The sequence below is a fragment of the Pristis pectinata genome, chromosome 2, assembly GCF_009764475.1.
Source record: "Pristis pectinata isolate sPriPec2 chromosome 2, sPriPec2.1.pri, whole genome shotgun sequence".
In the NCBI taxonomy this organism is placed as follows: Eukaryota; Metazoa; Chordata; class Chondrichthyes; order Rhinopristiformes; family Pristidae; genus Pristis; species Pristis pectinata.
Window position 1 is genome coordinate 131,022,790 of NC_067406.1, and position 24,545 is coordinate 131,047,334.

At 41.6% G+C, this 24,545-nt stretch overlaps 1 long non-coding RNA gene across 1 annotated transcript; it reads left to right on the top strand.

Annotated features, from left to right (window-relative positions):
• The first annotated feature begins 557 nt into the window (after window positions 1-557).
• LOC127567326 (uncharacterized) lies at window positions 558-24,285 on the top strand. The gene is made up of 3 exons (XR_007955860.1): window positions 558-673; window positions 21,634-21,754; window positions 24,176-24,285. It is a non-coding gene; the product is annotated as an uncharacterized LOC127567326 (long non-coding RNA).
• Window positions 24,286-24,545: the final 260 nt, after the last annotated feature.

Below are 24,545 nucleotides of genomic sequence, written 5' to 3' on the forward strand. Positions count from 1 at the left end.
CAACCTGGGATCTAATTTTCCACCCTCCCCTAGCTCCCTTTTGCTTTTACTTTTTTCACCAGCCTGCAGTGTAAGACCTTGCCAAAAGACTTGCTAAAAATCATATTGACCATATCAAATTAACTAATAACTATGTGAGTAATCCTGCCCTAATTGTATCATCTAGCTTTGCGGGACTTTGGCTTCTACCTATTGTGCCATCCAGCTTTTTTCTGAAATTTTTTTTAGGATCTAAATTATATCACAAAATGTACCAAAGTGTAGTAATTCATCTTTGCACCCCACCCAGCTCCCATCCTCCAGTGAGGGAGTCTTTCCCTCTGAAAGTGCATATCAGAAGAAATGTAGAGCAAAATTTACCTTCCACTGGTCAGGTGGTCGTTAGTAATGGGCACCCAAATTTCTGGGACGCTGTTCAGAAGGCATGGCTCCTTCCCGAGCACACAATATGAAGTCTAACCTATTGGTGACTAGTCTTAATTCTGTGACAAGAACTGAGAAAGCTGAAGTTATCCAATGTCATTGAGTAAGGCTGCCATTATTAATTATTGACAGGATCTGGAGCTTGGAAGAGGAAGTTGAACATTTTAATCGTAGATTGGGACAACTGACCTTGAAGAGAAGAGATCCCTTGTCTACAGTCTGCTGGTACCTGAGGGAGGAGAACAGTGAGGTGGCTATGTGCTTTCACACATTAACTAAATTGTTGATTTATGCCACTTCAATATAAGATTTCCAAAATGAAAGGTGACATTTCTTTTGCCCTTTTTCACAAAATCAAGCAGTTTATAGCGAGCAAACTGCTTTTTGAATATAGTTGCTGTCATAGTGCAAGGAAAATGATAACCAGTTTGCACAATGTGATAATGACCAGGTTGTCTGCCCAAGGCTGAGAGATTGGCCAGGACACTGGGAAGAACTCCTTTTCCCTTCAGAGAATGGATTTTGTATTTTTGGGTTGAGATGTTAAACCAAAGCCTTGCCTGCCTTCTGACAATGCAGCCCTTCCTCATTCTTGCACCAGATTATCAGCTGCTGTTTTTGCACTCAGAACTCTGTATTGGGACTTGAACCCACAAACCTTCTGCGACTCACTGAGGCACAATTGATGCTAGAAGGTGAGCTGTACTGGGTGGGGAATTCTTAGACCCATTAACACTACAGGTTTGGTTCTATGATCTATAAAAACATTGAAGTGTAGAAGATAGGAGCAGGAGTAGATCATTTGGGTCTAATCCACCATCCAATATGATCATGGTTGACCATCCACTTCAGTACCCTCTTCCAGCCTTCTCCCTATATCCCTTGATCCCTTAAGGATAATATCCAACTGCTCCTTGAACCTATTTAATAGCTTGGCCTCCACTGCCTTATCGTAAACAATTCCACAATTCCCCACCCTCTGGGTGAAGAAACGTCTCCTGATCATGGTTCAAATAACATATTCCTGGTAGCCGTGACCCCTAGTTCTGGACTCCCCAGCCATTGGGAACAGCCTTACTGCATCTCGTCTGTCTAGACCCATGCTGCCTCTGGCCAGGTTCTGTGACAACAGCACGATATCACTGAATTCACCCTTTTATACCTTTATATGCAGTAGCTCCAAATCCCAGTTGTCTTTAGCTGAGACCTGGGATGAGCACATGTGATCTCCTTTATGTAAAAATGATTCTCATGAAATACATTTTAAAATGTTATTGAATGCTCATAAAAGCACATGCTGTACTGTTTTTGACATCTTAATTGATCCCTCCAAGTCCACCTTCCAAAAAAGAGTCTGCAGGCAAGAGTTCTGTGCAACCAGTTCATCAGTCCTATAAAGATGCATTTAAGATGTATTGTGAAAGTAGTTTCTTGAAACATTTTGGCACCTGCAGACCAAACTGAACGAATGATTTCCAGAGTATTTTGTTAATGCCTAAAATTATGCAATTGTTATGTATATTTGAAATGGCAAGGCATAGAAAGCTAGGGACCAAGTGCTGGTAATTGGGATTAGTATGGATGGAACTTGATGGTTAGCATTGGCACAGTGGACAGAAGGATCCAGTCTTCTGCTGTACAATTCTATGGCAATGCAGGAAATTTGGGAATAAATGGGCAAAATTTCCAGTGTAATTATCCGATTTGGAAAAACTACTCCCACAGCCCACTGAAAATTCTAGCCCAGAACATTGAATGGAACAAAATAACTATTTTCAAATGTAGACACAGAATTTCCTTTACAAATTTTCTGTAGTCTGTGGCCTTGATGTATTCCCACCTGCCTGTTGTCCACAGTCATCTGTTAATATTTTCAGTCCCTGTGTAGTTTCCAGTGTAATGTAGGAACGTAGTACAATGTTTAAGTTTAATTCATACAAGGTGGTGGTCACGATGAGGTACAGGCGAGCTCCACGTTATGGGGGGGTTGTGTTCCGAGAAAATGGTCCATATCGCGATTTTTCCATAACATGCGCACGAATCAAAAAACGTGTTGAAAAAAATAAATTTTGTGTTTATTTATTTACTTTTCTTACATAATTTCCATGAGAGTGAGTTTTATTCCATATCTCAAATTTTTGGGCAGTGATTTGGGAAATCTTTAAGGGCAAATTTCCAGTACCCAAATGGCTGTAACACAGGGGGAGCGTCTAGCCTGCGGGAGCGGTACACTGTCAGTTGCCTTACATTTCAGGTTTTAAACCAAGGCCCTGTCTGCTTTCTACAAACCTAAAAGATCCAGTGCTACTGTTTTGAAGGAGCAAGTGTAATAGCCCCTTGTACCTGCTCTGCGATGCAATAGGGCCTCAGGTGATCTTTTACCTTAGCACCACTTTCCTGCACTATCCTCAGATCGCTTGATGCCCTTAATATATAAAAGTAGCCAGGGGAGTTAATCTTGGTGAAAAAACAAGAAGATGATGGAGGAACTCAGCAGGTCAGGCAGCATCCGTGGAGAAAAACAGTCAAATTTTCGGGTCAGGACCCTTCTTCAGGACTAAAACATGCAGGACTGATCCGAAACGTAGACTGTTTTTCTCCACGGATGCTGCCTGACCTGCTGAGTTCCTCCAGCATCTTGTTGTTTTTTCATCTAGATTCCAGCATCTACTGTACTAGGTTTCTCCTGTTTTTGAAAGTTAACCTTGGTGTCTTTGCCAATATTTCTCCCACAACTAAAACTTAAAACAAGTTATTTGGTCATTGCGTGTGCAAAGTTGCCCTACTCCTACAATTCAAAAGAATTCCATTGCTGTAACCAGGCAGCGCAGAGGTGCAGCAGGTAGCGCTGCAGCCTCCCATCTGCAGCCACCCGGTTGGATCCTCATCTCCGGTGCTGTCTGTGTGGAGTTTGCATGTTCACCCTGTAACCATGTGGGTTTCCCCCTGTGTATTCCAGCTGCCTCCCACATCCCAAAAACATGATGGCTGGTAGGTTAATTGGCCCCTGCAAGTTGCCCCTAACAGGTAATGGTAGGTAAGAGATCCGGGGGAGTAGATGGACATTGAGGTACAGGGAAATAAGTAGGAGAATCGGGCTGATGGAAGTGCTGTGAGCTGGCAGAGACAAAATGGGCTGAATGGCTGCCTTCTGTGTGTTGAAGAAATCTCATTTAATCTAAAATGCTTTGCGACATCCTGAAGTTGAGAAAGCCACGATGTAAATGTAAATGTTTCTCTCAGCATTACGGAGCATCACTCTTAAGACAAGATCAGAATAGTGTATACATTCTTCTTCTCTGACTAACTGACATGAATTATTAATCTAAATTGTTTTGCACACCAGCTTTATTGTACGGGCACAAATTCAGGCCCAGTTGTGGTGTGATTTATAAACCCCTATGCTGTATAACCACAAACTACTTCGAATTTCAACTATAGCTGAAATTATAAAATTCAGCCAGCAATGATTACTTTAGCTGACAGCTTTGCTCTTTCATTGGATTAACACTACTTTAAACCCATGCGTTAGGAAGATTTGGCAACAAATGACTACCTCTCAAGAGAGCATTGTCTGCTGGCCAAAAGCTTGTGTTTTAATTAATGCCGATGAGAAAAATTAGTTCCATCTTGTTTGGAGAACAGGGCCTCAGTCTTATGGTCTTCATCAAACAGGATTTATGTAAACATAACAAGCCCAGGCATGCTGATTGTGTCACACAGGCTCTGATGATTTGTTGTACACTTCTAGCATTAGCAGTTTTATTGTTTCGTAATTGTTTGTGTAGTGACTAAGTTAAATAGACATTGTGAATGACTTTATGAACCATGTTCACAACACCTGGAGTCAAAAGAATCTATCAGGTGTCCCAAATATCTCCTGAAGATTAGGAAGAGACTTGAAGCAAGGCAATTCCACAGCATGGATATACCTGGTCAGTGTCAATTTTCCCAGGAGAAATTCATCCAGCGGTTGGAGGAATGCTTTGCTGTGTTGTTAACCATTCATCACAGCTTTTATTGCAACCTGAAATCTTAATTCAGGGCAGAGGTGGATCTGGTAACCATAGCCTTTGGACAGATCACACCAAGGATGAGCAACTGGGATGGGGGGGGGGGGGGGGGGGGGGGAGGTGGAGGAGGAGGTTAGTTTTGGAGAGAACAGCACTCACAGGAAAACAGAGCAAGTGATGGACCCACTTTGTAACCCTAATTTTCCAACTGGTTTTCCTATTGCAATGATGTTTTCTGTCCTGGACCCTTCATCAAAACTGTGAAAGAGAGAAAAAAACAAGTTAGTGTTCATTAAGACTGCACTGGATTGGAAGAAGTTCAAGTGAATCAGTGATTCACCTGAACGACTGTTTCGGAATCCATACAACCATAGGAGATGCAACACCTATCCTTTCACCTCTCCCTTTCCCACCATCCAGGGGCGCAAACAGTCTTTCTAAGAGAAGCTGTGATTCACTTGCACTTCCAGTCTAGGGTACTACATTTGGTGTTCACAGTGTGACCTTCTCTATGTAGGACAAACCAAATGTAGATTGGTTGACTGCTTTGTGGAACACCTGTGTTCAGTCCATTGGAGTGACCCTGAACAGTTGCCTGGCACTTTAATTCACCATCCCACTCCCCCTTTGACCTTTCTGTCTGTGACATCCTGCACTGTTACAATGAGACCTAATGCAAGCTTGAGGAAGAGCGCATCACCTTCCATCAGTTGAAACCTGCAGGACTTAGTATCAAATTGTCCAACTAACTTGCTCTTTCTTTCCATCTGTATCAGAACCGATCATTTCTGCTTGGCATCATTTTTGCTCAGTTTTTCTATTAATATTGTCTGTCCTGCTTGGCATGTCCCACAGCCTTGCTATATTACACAGATATGCTTTTAACTGCTACTGGAACTGCCTCCATTAGCCCATTTGGTCTCACCCAATCAGAGGTATTCTCTCGTTCTGCCCATCTCTCCCTCACCTTCTCTGTTGCTGAAAACCAATTCGTTTTTTTTTTCTCTCTCGCTTTTCCAGTTCTGGCAAAGGGTCCCAGAGCTGAAACATTAACTGTTTCTCTTTCCACAGGTGCTGCCTGATCTGCTGAACGTTTTCAGTGTCTTCTGTTTTAATTAGCAGGATAAGAATTTATTTTAATTGTTCAGTCTTGGAAACTGAAGCTTAAAATAATGTTTTAGACAAAATAGTTAACAAATAAATACATGTAACCAGGAGTAACAGTGATAATGAAATCTATGCAGTTCATGTTTTGCAATAGTACAAAGGTCTTGAATACCTATTTTATCTGTGGTGTTTTTGTTTATGTAGTTTGGATGCCCTTTAATTCATGTGCAATATTCTGACACATTCTAATGGATTTTGGCACCGCAGGGAGTTGCTACAGAATTGAGTGAAAATGCAGTGTCAATATAGCGTTCAGGATGATCTCCTAGCAATGGCACATTAAAACTATCCAAGCAGTGTGCTAAAGTTAAAATCCTATTTGTGTTTTTACACCAGAGATAAAAACCCACCATGCTAAATTAACTGCTTCACTGCTTTTCAATCTCTTGGCAAAGAAATTTTGCCCATCTTTATGCCTGTGATTTGCACACTCCAGTGACATGTGGTGAGGTTAAGATTGAAGTGGTGAGATGCTGTGCAGTGTGGGGGCTCCACAGGGTGGTGGGGACATTCCTCTGAGCAACCAGAGGAAAAATTAAATGAAGTAATTATTTAAGGCTATTTCTGTTACTCCTATTATCCAATTTAGTACAATTTTACTAAGTTGCCTTGTTATCTATTTTGAAGGGAAATGCTGTGCAGTGCTGGGAGAACTTTGTAAATAATTTACAATATAGGGAATATAGGGCATGAATCTAAAATGCAATTTTGTTACATTAATCTATAACTATATGAATGTAATTGAAAATATCTGCCAAGATATTAAAGATAGATTATGGAGAGTGACGTTGCAGAAAATAATTTCTCAACAAAGTTTACTGCTCATTATGGGAGTTGATAATATTCTGATTTGAATATTGTGTTCTTGTAATAGGCATATAGCTAAAGCTTCTAAATATTCACCTTCTCCACCCCCTCACTGTACATCAGAGATGAACAAGCTAAAGGCTACAAAAACTAAGATTTTCAGGCTTATAGTTTTATTTTAATTTAAACTAACTCAAGAGTCTTATTCATGACAACAAACCATGAAAGGTACAGGTCTATAAGGATAAAATGTCGGCAGAACATTGTGGGCCGAAGGGCCTGTACTGTGCTGTAGTGTTCTGTGTTCTATAAGCATACCAGATTCATCAAGCAATTTGCATCCAGTGCAAAGAAGCAATGAGCAGTAAAGACATAAGTCACAATCTGTTCCTTGAAATTTTGGAGGCTCGTTCCTCTGAGTGACTGCATCGCTTTCCATTTTCCTCCTGCTGTGTTCTGTTGATTGCAGATACCCTTATAATCCCACTTGTTCACACTCCCTCTCTCAAACGCACTCACAAATCCCATACTTTATCTCATCATAACTACCAATTTCCTGAACCATCTTTCCCTGAGCATTTTAAAGCTACATTTTATGTTTTATTCGTTACTTGCTCCAATTCTTCTTTTGCATATTGAGCCTTTCCTAATATTCTTGTTTCCTCTCCACAGCCTGAATAGACCCTCACACCATTTTAATAGCATTCTGCCACAAATGATGTTTGCTTCATTAACATGGTCCCTTGTCTACTTCAACCCCTCCTTTGTTCTTTCTCGCCATCAGTATTGTTTCAAATACCATACTTTGGCACCTTGGTAGATTTTATGTCTTTCCTTGCTTATCTGTCTGCTTCCAACATAACACACAGTTTAAATTAGAGAAGCAAATGACTGCAGATGCTGGAATTTAAATGAAAAACACTATGATGCTGGAGGAACTCAGCAGGCCAGACAGCATCCATGGAGAAAAGCAGGCAGTCAACATTTCTGGTCAGGACCCTTCTTCAGGACTGAATATAGGAAAAGGGGAAGCCCAATGTATAGGAGGGAAAAGCAGAGGGAGGTGGGGGGGGGCACACGGTGGAGATAGATAGATGCAGGTAAGAGGTAGTGATTGGCAGGTGCAGGGGAGGAGGGGAGAGCAGATCCACCGGGGGATGGGTCAAAGGTAAGGGGAGAAAGGAAAAAGGAGGAAAAAAAGAGGCTAGGAAAGGGAAGAAGAGAAGAAGCATGGTGGGGGGGGGGTCTTTGTGGGGAAGGAGGGGTGAGGATTACTTAAAGTGGGAGAATTCAATGTTCATGCCGTTAGGCTGCAAGGTTCCAAGACGGAAAATGAGGTGCTGTTCCTCCAGTTTGCGCTTGGAATTCTCCTGGCAGTAGAGAAGGCCGAGGACTGACATATCAGTGATAGTGTGGGAGGGGGAGTCAAAGTGACTGGCAACAGGGAGATGCGGATCGTGGTTACAGACAGAGCGCAGGTGTTCTGCAAAACGGTCATATAATATCATCTACTGCATTCGGTGCTTCAAGTGTGGCCTCCTCTACATTGGTGAGACCAAATGCAGACCAGGTGACCGTTTTTTACATTTACAAAGTTTTTTACATTTAAAACTTAACTATTTATTTAATCTACCTGTTACAAATCCCTGCCTTGAGGGCTAGACATTTTGATGCCAACTCCTCGAACTATATTTCTGTCTACCCCTACTTCCCGTGTTTATTCATTTCCCAGAGATTTTGAACTGTAGTCATATTTAATTGTGACCTTGTTTGGTGCTGGATGAGCTGTGTTATAACCAATAAACATGAAATTGTTCTAATCCAGGGAAGAAATTTTGATGCTTAATCCCATGTTATCATCTCTGATATCCGGACCAGTAACTTGTATAAGAGTCAGTACTTAATGGTTGCTTACTTTGTCCCACTTGTGTTTGGCTGAATAGATCTCAACTAAATTCTTAATTTGACATAGTTTTGCTTTGTCATAATAATTAAAGAGCTCTGACAGATGGTTAATGGTTGTCTATTAGAGGAATAGCCATTTCTGTGTCACATGCCGACTTCCTTCATTCCTTAAATAGTATAAATAAGATGCAGCTAAAGAAAATCATAATGCCTCATTGGTAAAAATAAACACAGATTTTTCAGACCCTCTTTCCAAACATCTCATGATCATTGCAAAGCATTGCCTTAACCTTCAATTTTCCTAATCCACAACTTCTAAACCTCTTTCCTCCCAACTTATTATCAATATCTGAATGTTTTGACTAACTTAACTGTTCCAGGATCAGTTTCCCTATGAGGTTTGTGCCAGTGCACTGATGATTTAAACAGTAATCTCTTTGCCAAGCCACAACCATTTTATGATGTGCTGTTGTCAAGTAACTGTGCATATCTGAGAATTGTTCTTCCGTGTAAATTCGCTTTGCATTCCCGCAGTGTGTCGCATATCAAATTCAGTTCCCTTGAAATGTTCATAGGCAAGGACATAACCTTCTCCAAGTGAGTAATTAATTAACTATTCTTATTTATACATATCCTGATCTTAATTTCAAAATCAAGCTTACAATTTGTTAATGAATTACACCCAGGTAACTTAATCCTAATCAAAAACACTTTTGGGAAACTTCCCATGTGGTGGAGAAGCTTTTCCAGTTGTGATTGAGAATATATGATTGGAATTACCATTTCATTTTATTCAGGAATTCCAGAAAAACATTTCTGATCAATACTGCATTTCCATAACATCTTTAAAATGTTAAATTACTAATGCATTCTTCTTTGATTATTTAAATGCCAGAAATCTGCCTTTGTTTATTTTTTCCATACGCACAAAGAACTATTTTTGGACTGACAGGTTTTTCAAAAGTTCAGTTTTATTTTTCCAATTAAAACTTTATTACTTGATATAGAGCAAAACCCCTTTGTTTTTAGCGTCATTCAAGACTTTATCATTCCCTCGGACTCCAGGTACATTTCTCTATGTACTTCTGGTTCCAGAAAATAACGAATGACCCTGAATGTGTTCAGTCCAATTCGCTGATAGGCAAAGCCTTAAGTACAAATGCTACATCCGATGATTGCAGATAAGTTTTTAAATTAAATTATTAAATTGGTTTATTATTGTCACATGAACTGAGGTACAGTGAAAAAATTTGTTTTGCCATTCAGATCATTTCACCACATCATTACTTCAAGATAGTACAAGGGAAAACAATAAGAGAATGCAGACTAAAGTGTTACAGTTACAGAGAAAGTGCAGTGCAGGCAGACAATAAGGTGCAAGGCCATGACAAGGTAGATTGTGAGGTCAAGAGCCCATCTTATTATAAAAAGGGACCATTCAATAGTCTTATAACAGCGGGATAGAAGCTGTCCTTGATCCTGGTGGTACATGCTTTCAGGCTTTCGTAGCTTCTGCCCGATGGGAAGGGGGAGAAGAGAGAGTGTCTGGGGTGGGTGGGGTCTTCGATTATGTGCTGCTGAATCTCTTGCCACACCTCTCATGGTTCAAAAGCCAATGGCATCTGTCTAAAATGAGAAAAGGGTCAAAATCCACTCTGGTTCCACACAAGAGCCCAGAGGATTAAATTGTCACCTTTAGAATATTCATTTAAAATTAAACACCGAAAAAAGAGCTGTCAGGGGAGAAAAGATTAACTTCCCTGCATTCTCACCTACATTGGCATCATCTGGAGTGTGAATGTGAATCAACGAATTCATTGCCTAACACTGTTTTTTGATTTTTAATATTTTCACACAGAATCTGCCTCTAGGATCCCAAATCAAATAGACCATCAGGAACTATACTAATATCACTTTAACCATAGAACCATAGAACCATACAGCACAAAACAGGCCCTTCAGCCCACCATGTTATGCCGTCCATCAAACCACCCTCACACTACCTAACCCCTTCCTCCCGCATATCCCCCCATCCCACACTGCTCCATATGCCTATCCAACAAGCTCTTGAACCTGTTCAATGTATCTGCCTCCACCACCACCCCAGGCAGCGCATTCCATGCACCAACCACTCTCTGGGTGAAAAACCTCCCCCTGACATCTCCCCTGAACCTCCCACCCATAACCTTAAAGCCATGCCCTCTCGTCTTGAGCATCGGTGCCCTGGGAAGGAGGCGCTGACTGTCTACTCTATCTTAAGAAACATCCTCATTAAAAGGGGAAAAATAAAATGCAGGATTGTATGTTCTTTTTTTGAGAACCTTTAAAAACAGTGTAGGACTTTAAAAAGATTTCCACAGTAAAATAACATTTTAACACTAATGCCAAGGAAAAGTGGAGCTTCACACAGCTCTCGCATTCATGCAATTTCTGATAGGCACATTGATTCTTAAAATGAAATCTTGCAGCTTTATTTCACACTAAATGGCATAGAATCTTTTCCTTGGTCACATCCTATTCTCTGGTTCCTGATCGGTTCAGAGAGAACATGGGATTAATACGAATTTCTTTCCCACACAAACTAACAAACACGGGTCAGCCTTCTCACATCCTCATTCCCTTTTTCATCCCCTCTCCCTTTCTCTCTCCTTCATTGCCAAACCTCAAACAATATTTTAAAACACACAACATTCACACACTTGACTCTCAAGGGTTAAACAGGCATGACAGCTTTAAAGTGCAATCACGAACACTTCAAGACAACTTTTGAAGCTTTAGAACATAAAATGGTGGAAGTTATCATACAAGCACATACATTCAAACACTCCCACATCAATTAAAACTCCAGCAGCCTCTGAGCTTTCTTACTTTCTAATCTCTGATCCATGGCGGAACTCAGATAATGAAACCTATTTCACCTGCAATCTCCGGCAGTGTGTTTGATCTTACCACAATTAAAACATTCTGTTCATTTGCTCAGGGATCTGTGGCTTCCTCTGCCACTATCTCAGCCAGTGTACTAGGAACTAATCAATACATGCACAAGTTTTCTGTACTTGGGCCAGGACTGCTTTGCCTTAAGAGGTATGCACAAAACATACTGTGAAGGGTCATCGACCTGAACCATTATTCTCCGTTCCTCTTTCCTCAAATGTCACCTGACCTGCTGAACGTTTCCAGTGTTTTCTGTTTTTCTAAAACATATTGCTGACCCCTTAAGAGGGTGGCACAGACAGAAGTGTGTAGAGTCCTTCTAAGTTAATAGTTTTTCTTTCTGGGTTCAATGGCTTTGATTTTTAGTCAAAACCAATGCACTGGTTGTGGGAGATAAGCTCATTTTGTACTGCGAGTAATGTGACGGCTTAAGGTTGCTGTGTATTCTTAAGATATACCTTTTTAAAGAAGCATGATTTTTTTCCTTGTAAATGAGTTTCTCTGGGGTGCACCTGTACCATCTTATAACCAACTCCTGAATGCTGCAGGATCTTTGTGGGGAGCCTGTTTAGTTTTTTCAAGAGTACACATCTATCCCTAAAGCAGGTTGTGTAGCATCAATCACATTGTGTAGGTTTGTGCATTGATTAAAGACAATAAAAAGAAGGTCACTTTGTAATTCTTTTGAGGAAGGTACAGTGAAAATAATGTGCTTTAACTCACTATCTTCCAAATTGAAGGGCAATACTGAAACTCCAGCTGGCGCTCTGCCAATTCTATGGGGTGCGTTTGTGGGGTAATTGAGTCTAACTGTCGGACACAGGCCTGAAACTAAGAATAACCGAGGGGCTGTGATCCCACAAGTGCACCTGTCTCCAGGGTTCCTGAGGTTGCTGCTTTTGCTGCTGTATTTGGTCAGGGATATGTGGCTTCCTCTCGCACTATCACAGCCAGTGTACCAGGAACTTGTGGGCTGCACCCAGAACACGCTATATAAAAGATGCATTTCACTGTGTGTTTCGATGTACATGTGACTAATAAAGAAATCTTAATCTTAAATCTTAACTAAGCAGTACATGCACTGAGTTTTCTGTACTTAGGTCAGGATTTTTTTGCCTTATGTGGTTTTCTGCACATACAGATTACGATACGATACAGTATCTTTATTAGTCACATGTACATCGAAACACGCAATGAAATCATCTTTTGCGTAGCGTGTTCTGGGGGCAGCCTGCAAGTGTCGCCATGCTTACGGCGCCAACATAGCATGCCCACAACTTCCTAACCTGTACGTCTTTGGAATGTGGGAGGAAACCCACGCAGACACAGAGAGAATGTACAAACTCCTTACAGACAGTGGCCAGAATTGAACCCGTGTCATTGGTGCTGTAATAGCGTTACGCTAACCGCTACACTACCATGCCTGCCCCTCGTACTAACATAAAGCAGAGACCTTAATGTAGATGGATATGAACTTCTGCTAGATTCATGGAACATAGAACAGTATCACACAGGAACAGGGCTTTTGGCTCACGATGTCTGTGCTGACAGTAATGCCAAATTAAACTGAACCTATCTGCCTACACATGATCCATATCCCTCCATCCCCAGCATGTTCATGTGCCTGTTTAAATGTCTCTTAAACACCACTATTGTGTCTGCTTCTACCACTACCTCTGGTAGTATGTTCCAGGCGCCTATCACTCCCTGCGTAAAAGAAAACTCCCTCTCAAATCTCCTTTAAACTTACCCCCTCTCAACTTAAAGCTATGCCCTCTGATATTTTACATTTCTACCCTAGAAAATAGACTCTGTCTACTCTATCTATGCCTTTCACAATTTTATAAATCTCGATCATTTCTCCCCTCAGCCTCCCGCACTCCAGAGAAAACAATCCAAGTTTGTCCAACCTCTCCTTACAGCTAATAGTCTCTAATTCAGGCAGCCTCCTAGTGAAGCGTTTCTGCGGCCTTTGCAAAGCCACCCCATCCTTCCTGTAATTTTTCAACCAGAACACAATATTCCAAATGCAGCCTAACCAAAGTTTTATACAGCTGCAACATAACTTCCTGACCCTTAATGCCCCAACTGATGAAGGCAAGCATGCCATACGCCTTCTTCACCCTCTCTACTTGTGTTGTCATCTGTCTTCTTTACCACTCTACCTGCTCTTCTTAATTTTTGAAAAATCTTCTAATTTCCAAGCGAAGTGGTTCCCTCTATATTCTGATCACTGAGCCATTCTGAACTGTATTTGCACACAAATCACTGTGTTGAATAATCAGCACTGCCTGGACCACTTAGAGGACATAGAACATAGAACAGTACAGCACAAGAACAGGCCCTTCAGCCCACAATGTTGTGCCAAACTAACTAAATTAGTAATCAAATGCCACTAAACGAATCCCTTCTGCCTACACAGTGTCCATATCCCTCCATTCTCTGCACGTTCGTAGAATATAGAACAATTACAGCAAAATTTAGGCCCTTCGGCCCATAAAGCTGTGCCAAACATGTCCCTACCCTAGAAATTACTAGGCTTACCCATAGCGTTCTATTTTACTCAGGTCCATATACCTATCTAACAGTTTCTTGAAAGACCCTATCGTATCAGCCTCCACCACCGTTTCCGGCAGCCCATTCCACGCACTCACCACCCTCTGAGTAAAAAACTTACCCCTGACATCTCCTCTATATCTGCTCCCCAGCACCTTAAACCTATGTCCTTTTGTGGCCACCAATTCAGCCCTGGGGAAAAGCCTCTGACTATCTACCCTATCAATACCTCTCATTATCTTATACACATTCATGTGCCTATTTAAGAGCCTCTTGAATGCCTCTGTTGTATTTGTCTCCACCACTGCCCCTGGCAGCACATTCCAGACACCCACCACTCTCTGTGTAAAATAAAAACTTGCCCTGCACACCTCCTTTGAACTTACCCCCCTCTCACCTTAAGTGCATGCTCTCTGGTATTAGACATTTCAACCCTGGGGAAAAGATACCGGCTGTCTATCTATGTCTCTCATAATCTTATAAACCTCTATCAAGTCTCCCCTCCAGAGAAAACAACCCAAGTTTGTCCAACCTCTCCTTGTAGCACATGCCCTCTAATCCAGGCAGCATTCTGGTAAATGTCTTCTGCACCCTCTCCAAAGCCTTCACATCCTTCCTATAATGGAGCAACCAGAATTGACTGCTATACTCCAGATGCAGCCTAACTAGAGTTTATAAAGCTGCAACATAACTTCCAAACTCTTGAACTCAGTATCTCAACTAATAAGCGCAAGCGTGCCATATACCTTCTTTACCACCCTATCAACCTGTGCAGCCACCTTTAGGGCGCTATGGACTTGGATCCCAAGATCCCGCAGCACATCAACATTGTTAAGGGTCTTGCCATTAACAGTGTACTGTCCCTTTACATTTGATCTCCCAAAGTGCAACCCTACAAATTTAGTCAGGTTAACCTCCATCTGCCATTTCTCCGCCCATATCTGCAACTTATCTATATCCCACTGTATCCTTTGCCAGTCTTCTACACTATCCTGAACACCACCAAACTTCGTATCATCTGCAAACTTACTAACCCACCCATCTACGTTTTCATCCAGGTCATTTATATATAATCACAAACAACAGAGGCCCCTGTACAGATCCCTGCAGAACACCACTAGTCACAGACCTCCAGCAGAATAAGTCCCATCAACTACTTCCCTCTGTCTTCTATGGGCAAGCCAGTTCTGAATTGAAATGGCCAATTCACCATGGATTCCATGCATTTTAATTCTCTGGATGAGCCTCCCATGAGGGACCTTGTCAAACACCTTACTAAAATCCATGTAGACAACATCCACAGCTCTACCTTCACCAATCAGCTTCATCATCTCCTCAAAAAATTCAATCAAGTTAGTAAGACACGACTTGCCCCGCATGGCAGTGTAGCAGTTAGTGTAACACTATTACAGCGCCAGCGACCAGGGTTCAATTCCGGCTGCCCTCTGTAGGGAGTTCGTATTTTCTCCCTGTATCTGCATGGGTTTTCTCCAGGTGCTCCAGTTTCCTCCCACATTCCAAAGGTGTATGGGTAAGGAAATTGTGGGCATGCTATGTTGGCACCGGGAACCCCCAGAACACTACGCAAAAAGATGCATTTCACTGTGTGTTTCGATGTACATGTGACTAATAAAGATATCTTATATTATCAAAGGCATGCTGACTGTCCCTAATTAGGCCATGGTTTTCCAAATGCTCATAAATCCTATCCCTAAGAATCTTCTCCAGTAACTTCCCACCACTGACATGAGACTCACTGGTCTACAGTTTCCAGGATTATCCCTACTTCCCTTCTTGAATAATGGGACCACATTAGCTTCTGGCCAGTCTTCTGGGACCTCGCCTGTGGCTAGGGAGGACACGAACATGTTGGTCAAGGCTCCAGCAATCATTTCGCACTATGGAAGCTCAATCTGATTCTACATCCCTGATATCTTCATCATGAGCAACAGTAATCTCGTAGACTTGTTCTGCACTATACACGGTAATGTATGTAAACGAACTCATGGCCCTTTCTGGCTTCCACTTCTTATGCTTAACTGAACACCAGTGTGTCCTGAACAGATACACTTGGATGTTTATTCAGACACTCCTCTAACAGTGTCTGTACATTGCAGATCCAGCCAGTCCTTGCCCATCTCCCCAGAGGTTCCCTGTGCACTTTCAAGAGACAATCGGTCAACATAACTAACACTCCACAAGAATCTTACAGTGATAAAGCGAACACTCTTATTTCTGTTGGCTCGTTCACAATACTACCCAATTTCCATTGTCAGTCAAGTCCCATGTCAGTCACCACTGTGACATTCACCGGTTTGTCGTTTTATTTTCAAATTTTAAGTTAAACTAATTCAAGAGACTTTTGCATGTCTACTACATGGGGTACAGGTATATGTCCTTAAGTACAACAGATTTATTAATTAAGTAGCATCCAGTACAAAGACACAATCCTTAACAAAGACGGGAGTCAGAGACGGTTCTTTGAAACCTCGGTGGCTGGCCCTCCAGTGACTGCGGCACAGTTTCTTTCCTTCCTGCCATGTCCTTTTTTTGACAGCAGATTCTCCTCTGGTTACACTTGCACTCTCCCTCCCTCTCTCTTTCTCCCACCCACCCCCCTCTCTCTCCCTGTTTCATATACACACTTTCACTAAGCCAATACTTTATATGCTTTTTCTTTCCTTGATCTTAGATGATAACTACCAATTTCCTGAGCCATCTCACTGAGCATCTCAAAATTACATTTTACATTTTATCTGCTGACTGAACTATTGCTTGACTGGGACCCTCACACTAATTTAATAGTATTCTGCCATAAATGATGTTATCTTCATTAGCATAGTCCTTTGACCTTCTCAGCCCCTCCTTTTGTTCTCTCTTTCTCTTAACCATTGCTTTGTCCCTACTTTTCCTTGTTCAAAGATAATGATTTGTTAGTTCCTTGGTAGATTTAATGTAATTGTTCCAGCAGAGCTTTTTTCTGTCTATTCCGACAACACCACAATCTAAATTGGTGTCCCGCCCTTCACAGTCTGGAAGTTTGAAACATAATTCTGTTCCAGCACATTCTTTGCAGTTAGCATCATTTCTTGACCATCATGTTAATATAAATTTTAACTTAATGTCAACAGTCTTTGCAAAACCTTACCATTATACAAACAACATTTAAGTACTAAGTGACATGAGAAACACTTTTAAATTTAAAATACTTTACAATTTGTTTTGTAAAACAGACAGTACTGGAAATACTGAGCAGGTCACAGGGCATCTGTGGTGTTGTACAGCAGAGAGATAGGCCCTTCGGCCCACCACATCCATACTGACCTTTTGTCCATCTACAAATGCCTGTCCAAATATAATGATCGTATCTGATTCTACTGCCTCCATATCAACATTACAAAGGAGGAGGTGTTGGCAGTCTTAAAGTGCATAAAGGTGGATAAATCCCTGGGGCCTGACCCGGTGTATCCTGGGACATTGTGGGAAGTAAGGGAGGAGATTGCTCGGGCCTCGGCAGAAATTTTTGTATCTTTGTCAGCCATGCCTGAGGTACCGGGAGGGTGGCTAACGTTGTGCCTTTATCTAAGAAGGGCTGCAAGGACAAGCTAGAGAACAAGCAGGCGGTGAGCCTTACATCAGTGGTAGGAAAGTTACAGGACAGGATTCTGAGAGATGGGATTTATTTGCATTTGGAAAGGCAAGGATTGATTAGGGATAGTCAGCATTGCCTTTGTTTGTGGGAGATCGTGCCTCTCAAATTTGATTTTTTTTTTGAGGAGGTGACCAAAAGAATTGACGAGGGAAGGGCAGTGGATGTTGTCTACATGGACCTCGGCAAGGCCTTTGACAAGGTTCCGCATGGTAGGCTGATCCAGAAGGTCAGAATACACAGGATTTGGGGTGAGAGAGAAAAATTGGATTCAAAATTAACGTGGTGGTAGGAGGCAGAGAGTTGTTTTTCAGATTGGAGACCTGTAACCAATGGTGTGCTGTGGGGATTGGTGCTGGGTCCTTTATTGTTTGTCATATGTATAGGTGGCATGATTAGAAAGTTTGCAGATGACACCAAATCTGGTAGTATAGCGTACAGTGAAGAAGGTTATCTAAGGTTACGATAGGATCTAGATCAACTGGCAAAGTGGGCAAGGGAATGGCTGTTGGCACTTAACTTGGACAAGCACAAAGTGATGAATTTTGTGAAGTTAAACCAGACCAAGACATACACAGTGCATGGCACGGCCCTGGGGAGTGTTATTGAACAGTGAGACCGAGGGGTACAAGTACATAGCACCCTTATCTACCTGTGTTGCCACTTTTAGGGAACTATGGACTTGAACCTCAAGGTCCCTCTGTTCATCAATATCCCTGATCAGTCCCTGCCTTTTCAAATGTACATAAATCCTATCCCTTAGAATGTTCTCCTTTAATTTCCCCAGCACTGATGTGAGGTTCATCACAACTGAAGAGTGGGAGAACAACTGTGTGTTAAGTTGCAACTGGGGAGTGGGTGGAGAGAACAGAGGGAATGTCTGTGACAGAGTGGAAACAATGTTATACTGGTGACGCAGTGCTTTTAGTGCCATCTAGTTCATTGATGAATAAGGGCAGCGACAGAGAAAATAAAAAGCAAAATATTTTGTGAGGCAACAATGAAGTGTCTAGTTTCCCCAATTTGCTCTCATCCTGTCACACAGTCAGTTGCTGCAGTTCATTTGACTAATTCCTTGTCCCATTTGATTTGAGTTGTGTTTAGTGAAGGTAACGTAGCGGTTAGTGTGACACTATTACAGCACCAGTGACCCGGGTTCAACTCCGGCCACTGTCTGTAAGGAGTTTGTACGTTCTCTCCGTGTCTGCGTGGATTTCCTTCGGCTGCTCTGGTTTCCTCCCACCTTCCAAAGACGTACGGGTAGGTTAACATGGGTTTAAATGGGCGGCACAGACTCATTGGGCCAGAAGGACCTGTTACTGTGCTATAAGTAAAGTTTTAAAGTTTTAATAAGTTTTAAGTAATAGAATATTAATGGTTTTAATTCAAAGCAAAACAGAAAATCTCATCCATGGTAAACAGTGGAATAGCAACTGCTACATGTTGTAGGGGTACAGTTTCATGGACATTGTAGCCTTACAAAAAAAAGTATATATACAAAATTTTGAGTATAAAAGTTGGGACATTGTATTGCAGCTGTACAGAACCTTGGTTGGATCGCAATTGGAGTTTTGTGTACAATTCTGGTTGCCACACCTACAGAAAGATGTGGTAGCAGTTGAGACAGTGCAGAAGAGATTCACCAGGATGTTTTCTGGAATGGAGGGCTGTAGTTATAAGAAGAGGTTGGATAAGTTGGGTTTATTCTCACTGGAACCTAGGGGGCTGAGGGATGACCTTACAGAGATTTAGAGCTTACAGAGCTCTGTATAGTCTTTACAGAGGGGTGACCTGTAAAAGAGGGATGGATTGCATCTCAACTGGAGGGGAACCAATATCCTGGCTGGGAGGTTTGCTAGTGCTACTCAAGAGGGTTTAAACTAGTTTGGGAACCAGAGCACCAGGTCAGAAAGTGGGCAGAATTTGTTCAATGCATCCAGGAAGGTTCTTAAATCAACATTACATAGCCCCAACAAGAGGAGGGGCTATAGTGGACCTGGTGTTGGGTAATGAGCCTGACCAAGTGATTGACATTTCAGTGGAGTACAGTTAGGGAACAGTGACCACAACTCCTTAAGTTTTAAGACAACTATAGATAAGGATAAGTATGGACCTTGTGGGAGAGCATTAAATTGGAACAGAGCGAATTACGAGAATATTAGGCAGGAACTAGGGAGAGTTAATTGGGAACAGCTGTTTCTGGGCATCCACATCTGCCATGTGGAGGGTGTTTAAAGATCAACTGCACAGAGTGAGTACAGGACAAGTATGATCCAATAAGAAGGAAGGACAAGGATGGCAAGGTAAGGGAACCTTGGATGACGAGAGAGGTGGTGAATTTGGTCAAGAAGAAAACGGAAGCATATGTAATGTTTAGGAACCTAAAATCAAACAGAGCCCTTGAGGATTATAAAGAAGCCAGAAAAGAACTCAAGAAGGGAATTAGGAGAGCCAGAAGGGGCCTTGAAAAGTCCTTGCCAAGTAGGATTAACATGAATCCCAAGGCATTCTGTACATACATCAAGAGCAAGGGGATAACTAGGGAGAGGGTAGGACCACAAGGATAAAGGAGAGAACATGTGCTTGGAGGCAGAAGATGTGGGAGAGCCTTTGTGGGAGAGATGGGGGCCCCTTTCCCATCTTCAGTTCTGAAGAAGGGTCCTGACCTGAAACGTTTGACCACCTGCTTTCCTCCACGGATGCTGCCTGGCCTGCTGAGGTCCTCCAGCATCATTGTGTTTTTCATTTAGATTCCAGCATCTGCAGTCCTTTATTTCTCTAAATTCAAAGGAGTTGGGCAGGGCAGGTTTTTTACACAGAGTGTGGTGGGTGCTTGGAACGCACTGCCAGGGGTGGTGGTGGAGGCAAATATGATAGGGGTGTTCAAGAGACTCTTAGGTAGGCACATGAATGTGCCGGAACTGTAGGGATATGAACATTGACGAGGCAGAAGGGATTAGATTAGTTGGGCATTTGATTATTAATTTAATTAGTTTGGCACAGCATTGTGGGCTGAAGGGCCTGTTCCTGTGCTGTACTGTTCTATGTTCTATCAGGCAGTATTTGTGGAGAGAGGATAACGTAGTTAATGTTATAGTCGTGTGACCTGACAACAGAACTTGCCACTGCTGATACAAACAGGAAAGACTTGTTATCTGAAATGGTTGAATTCAATATTGACTCTCAAGCGCTGCAATGTGCCTAGTCAAAAGATGGAAGTTCTGTTCCTTGAGCTTATGTTGAGCCTTGTTGGAACAGTGTAGAGATTGGAGTGGACGTGGGATGGAAAATTAAAGTGACAGGCTGCTGGAATTTCAGGGTCACTCTTAAAGACTGAATATAAATTTTCAGCAAAGTAGTCACCAATCTGTTTGGTAAATTGGTTAAATTGGTAAATTGGTTTATTGTTGTCACTTGTACCAAGGTACAGTGAAAAACTTTGTTTTGCATGTCATCCATACAGATCATTTCATTACATCAGTGCATTGAGGTAGTACAAGGGAAAAGCAATAACAGAATGCAGAATAAAGTATTACAGTTACAGAGAAAGTGTAGTGCAGGCAGACAATAAGGTGCAAGGCCATAACGAGGTAGATTGTGAGGTCATGAGTCCATCTTATCATACTAGGGGACCATTCAATGGTCTTATAACGGTGGAATAGAAGCTCCTCTTGAGCCTGGTGGTATATACTTTCAGACTTTTGTATCTTATGCCCGATGGGAGAGGGGAGAAGAGAGAATGTCTGGGATGGGTGGGGTCTTTGATTATGTTGGCTGCTTTACCGAGGCAGCGGATCTCCAGTTCCCCACCCCACTACCCCAGCATCCACCCACATTACGATCCCCAGGCCATTCTGTACCATTGTGCACTGCACCATTCAACATATGAACCTATTCTGAGATTAAAATGTCACTATCACGTTAGCGTTTCCATTGCAGAGCATTCCCCTTTGAGAGCGCGTTGATAATTAAAGCTGCGTTTATTACAACTTCCTGTGTTTTGTTGGAGAATACTAGGAGCATGTGACTGAGCTTCCACTGTGCACTGCTGGTGGATAAGGTTTGCCAATGGGAACATCAAATTACACTTTAAGAAATCAATAGAAACAATTCCTATAAAGTGAAAAAATGTTTTACCACTTAAGATACTCAACAACTTGTTCTTCCTGATTCTTTTAGCCTGAGGAACAGCCACAAAACCAGATGCAGACCTTGAATGACTCCCTGGAGTTCCACCAAGAGCATTGGAACTTCAAGGAAATGAGTGAAGGTGGAGATCTGGCCAGTATCACACAGGCAAGTATTAAAACATGATCTTGCTCACTAAAGCTGTCTGTTAGTAGAGCAATGCTCAATTCTGATGCAGATTCCCTGGCAATGTATTGTGGGCAGTGTTGAACCAAGACGTATTTGTTCCTTTGACGTATTTTCATTCCAAGGGAAGAGACAAAGCCCCTGAATATGCACAGGGTTTCTCTCCAAATTCTACTTCATGTTCATGAATGTTAGAGCTGCAGTTCAGATGACCACTGTTACAAAAAGGACAATGTTAAGCAAGCCCTAAATTATAAAAGGACAAATTTTTGGCAGGAGGTCAGACAATCCCTGTAGAAACTTGAAGCTGAATAACCCATTAAGAAATTAAGGTAATATCAACTTCAGTTCATCTGATCAGTGGCATTGGAATGGAAATGGTGATTTGGGAATCAGAAATCAGGCAGAGGTAGTTTCTACCTGTCTCCTTCCATTCTGTGACACATGAATTGTCTCGGACTCCCGTTTAAATACCGGTCAAGATTTGTAATGATGGAAAAAGTGTAATTGTTTCCTATTTTTACATTGTGAACCACATAGCAGAGTCAGCACCATCAAATATGCAAATCCAAAATTAGCTATCAGTGACCACCCCTCCCCACCCTCCCCCCCCACTGGTATTCTATAGAGAAAATTTACAGCAATCTTATGGAGCTTGAAAGGGTAGATGTAGGGATTATTTTCCTTGCTTAGGGTGTTTAGAATCAGTGTCACCCTCCCTAAATAAGTGGTGTCCCATTGAGGACTGAGAGGAGGAGAAACTATATCACCCAGAGGGTAATGAATCTTTGGAATTCTCTTTCCAAGTGGACCATGGGAGCTCAGAAATAGATAGGTTTTTTGGATATTAAAGGATTGAAGGGATGTAGGTTAGTGCAGGAATGTGACACTGAGATTAGAGATCAGCCATGAAGTTATTGAATGGTAGAGCAGGCATGAGCAGTTGAATGGCTTTATCCTGTTTCTATTTCTTATGTTCTAATGTTTTGCGTACTTAGAGCTCATTGTAGAAGCTTTTTGAAATCACTGGAATGACAGGAATGTCAACATTTTAAAACACATGGAAGTACTCCTGCATTGCTAAATGAAGTGCAATTAACATTTTAATAATGTTTTCAGATAAACTGACTGCTGATGAATAACCTCTCTGGCTCTGAAAAACTACTTTTATATGAAATAATTCCTCATTTTATTTTTGTTACAAATCTATTGACACTGAAAACATGTCTTCAATTTACAAAGTTATTTATCACTATAATGAAGAGTACTTGACTCTCTGCAGATAGGAATACACTGCACCAAAATACCCATAACGTGGTTTGCACAGTCTTTCCATTTATGAAATTTCTCTCAAAAAAAACATTTTCCAGAAATGGCAAATCAAGGAATTGTAAATCAATTGTAAATCAATCTTTTGTAAATCAAGGAATTACTATAGTAGAGTGTAAATGTCCCAGAACAAGTATTTCAAAATCCATTGGTTTGAAAAATAATTGAAAATGAATTACTTTTCTTTTTTTAACATTTTATGTTATTTCAGCTTATGTCTTAAACTTGTCTAAGTTTTAATCTTTGCTATCTGTAAACTGATTAAAAAGTTAATTTAGAATTAAATCTCTGGTTTGCTGTCTATGAGAATTCTTCAATGTGATTGGTAGTTCAACAGGTCTGATGAAAGCCCATGGAACTGTTGCTTGACACTAACCAGTGTCTGGAAAGGGTAATCCATTCCTGACAATTACTAGATCCTTGTGGCCATATTTCTTTAAGAATAGTGGTGTATGCTGCCACTTCCTCGCTGATGGCAAAATCCAGGTCACTACAAATGGACAAATGCAGAACAACTTATTTCCCATCTGTTGAGGATGGGGGTCATGTTGTGGGTTCCATTTGCTCACTGGGCATAAATCAGATGAAGACTTCCTATGCAGTAGAGCACTGAAGGAGGCAGATTACTTTCTGCAGTTTCCTTTTCCATATTTTACATCTTTGTTCTTCAACTTTTAGCATTGTGTGAATTCCTTTTGTAATTTGCTTTTTCTTAAAGTCAGGAGAGCTGCCAGTGTTTCTGTTGATGCAAATTTTGTTCTATTGTTCACCAAGAAAAACTGAAGGACTTTACTGTGTAGAACCTAAAATAATCCTTTTTCTCAACATGAATGTACGGTCCATATATAGAATGAGCTGCCAGAGGAAGTGGTTGAGGCAGGTACATTAACAACATTTAAAAGGCCCTTGGATAGGTACATGGATAGGAAAGGTTCAGTGGGATATGGGCCAAATGCAGGCAAATGGGACTAGCTTAGATGGGCATCTTGGTCAGCATTGTCAAGTTGGGCCAAAGGGCCTGTTTCCATGCTGTAAAACTCTACGGCTCTATACTTTGCTTTCTGATATTTCCAGGAAGACGACCTCCATGAACTGGCACCTCGCCTTGTAGGTGTTGAAACTGGGCAAGCATTATTGGAAGGCCAAGTGTCAGATCTACACACCCAGCTATTCCAAACTAAGTGTGAGAGCTATGGACTGAAAAAACAATGCCTGGAGTCCGAATCGCAGCTAACCGCCAATAGAAATGTAAGAATATCTGGAGGTCATCCTTGCTACAGAACTTGTTAGAACTAATCTAGCTCACCAAAGAATAAATACAAAGACTATGTGATAGAGTACTAAAGAGTGCAGAAATCATTTAAAATTAATTTCAGATTAAATTTTTGGCTCTGTTGACTCTCCTCTGAGATCCAGGGAGGGCAGCTGAAATAATGGTCCGGCAAGAG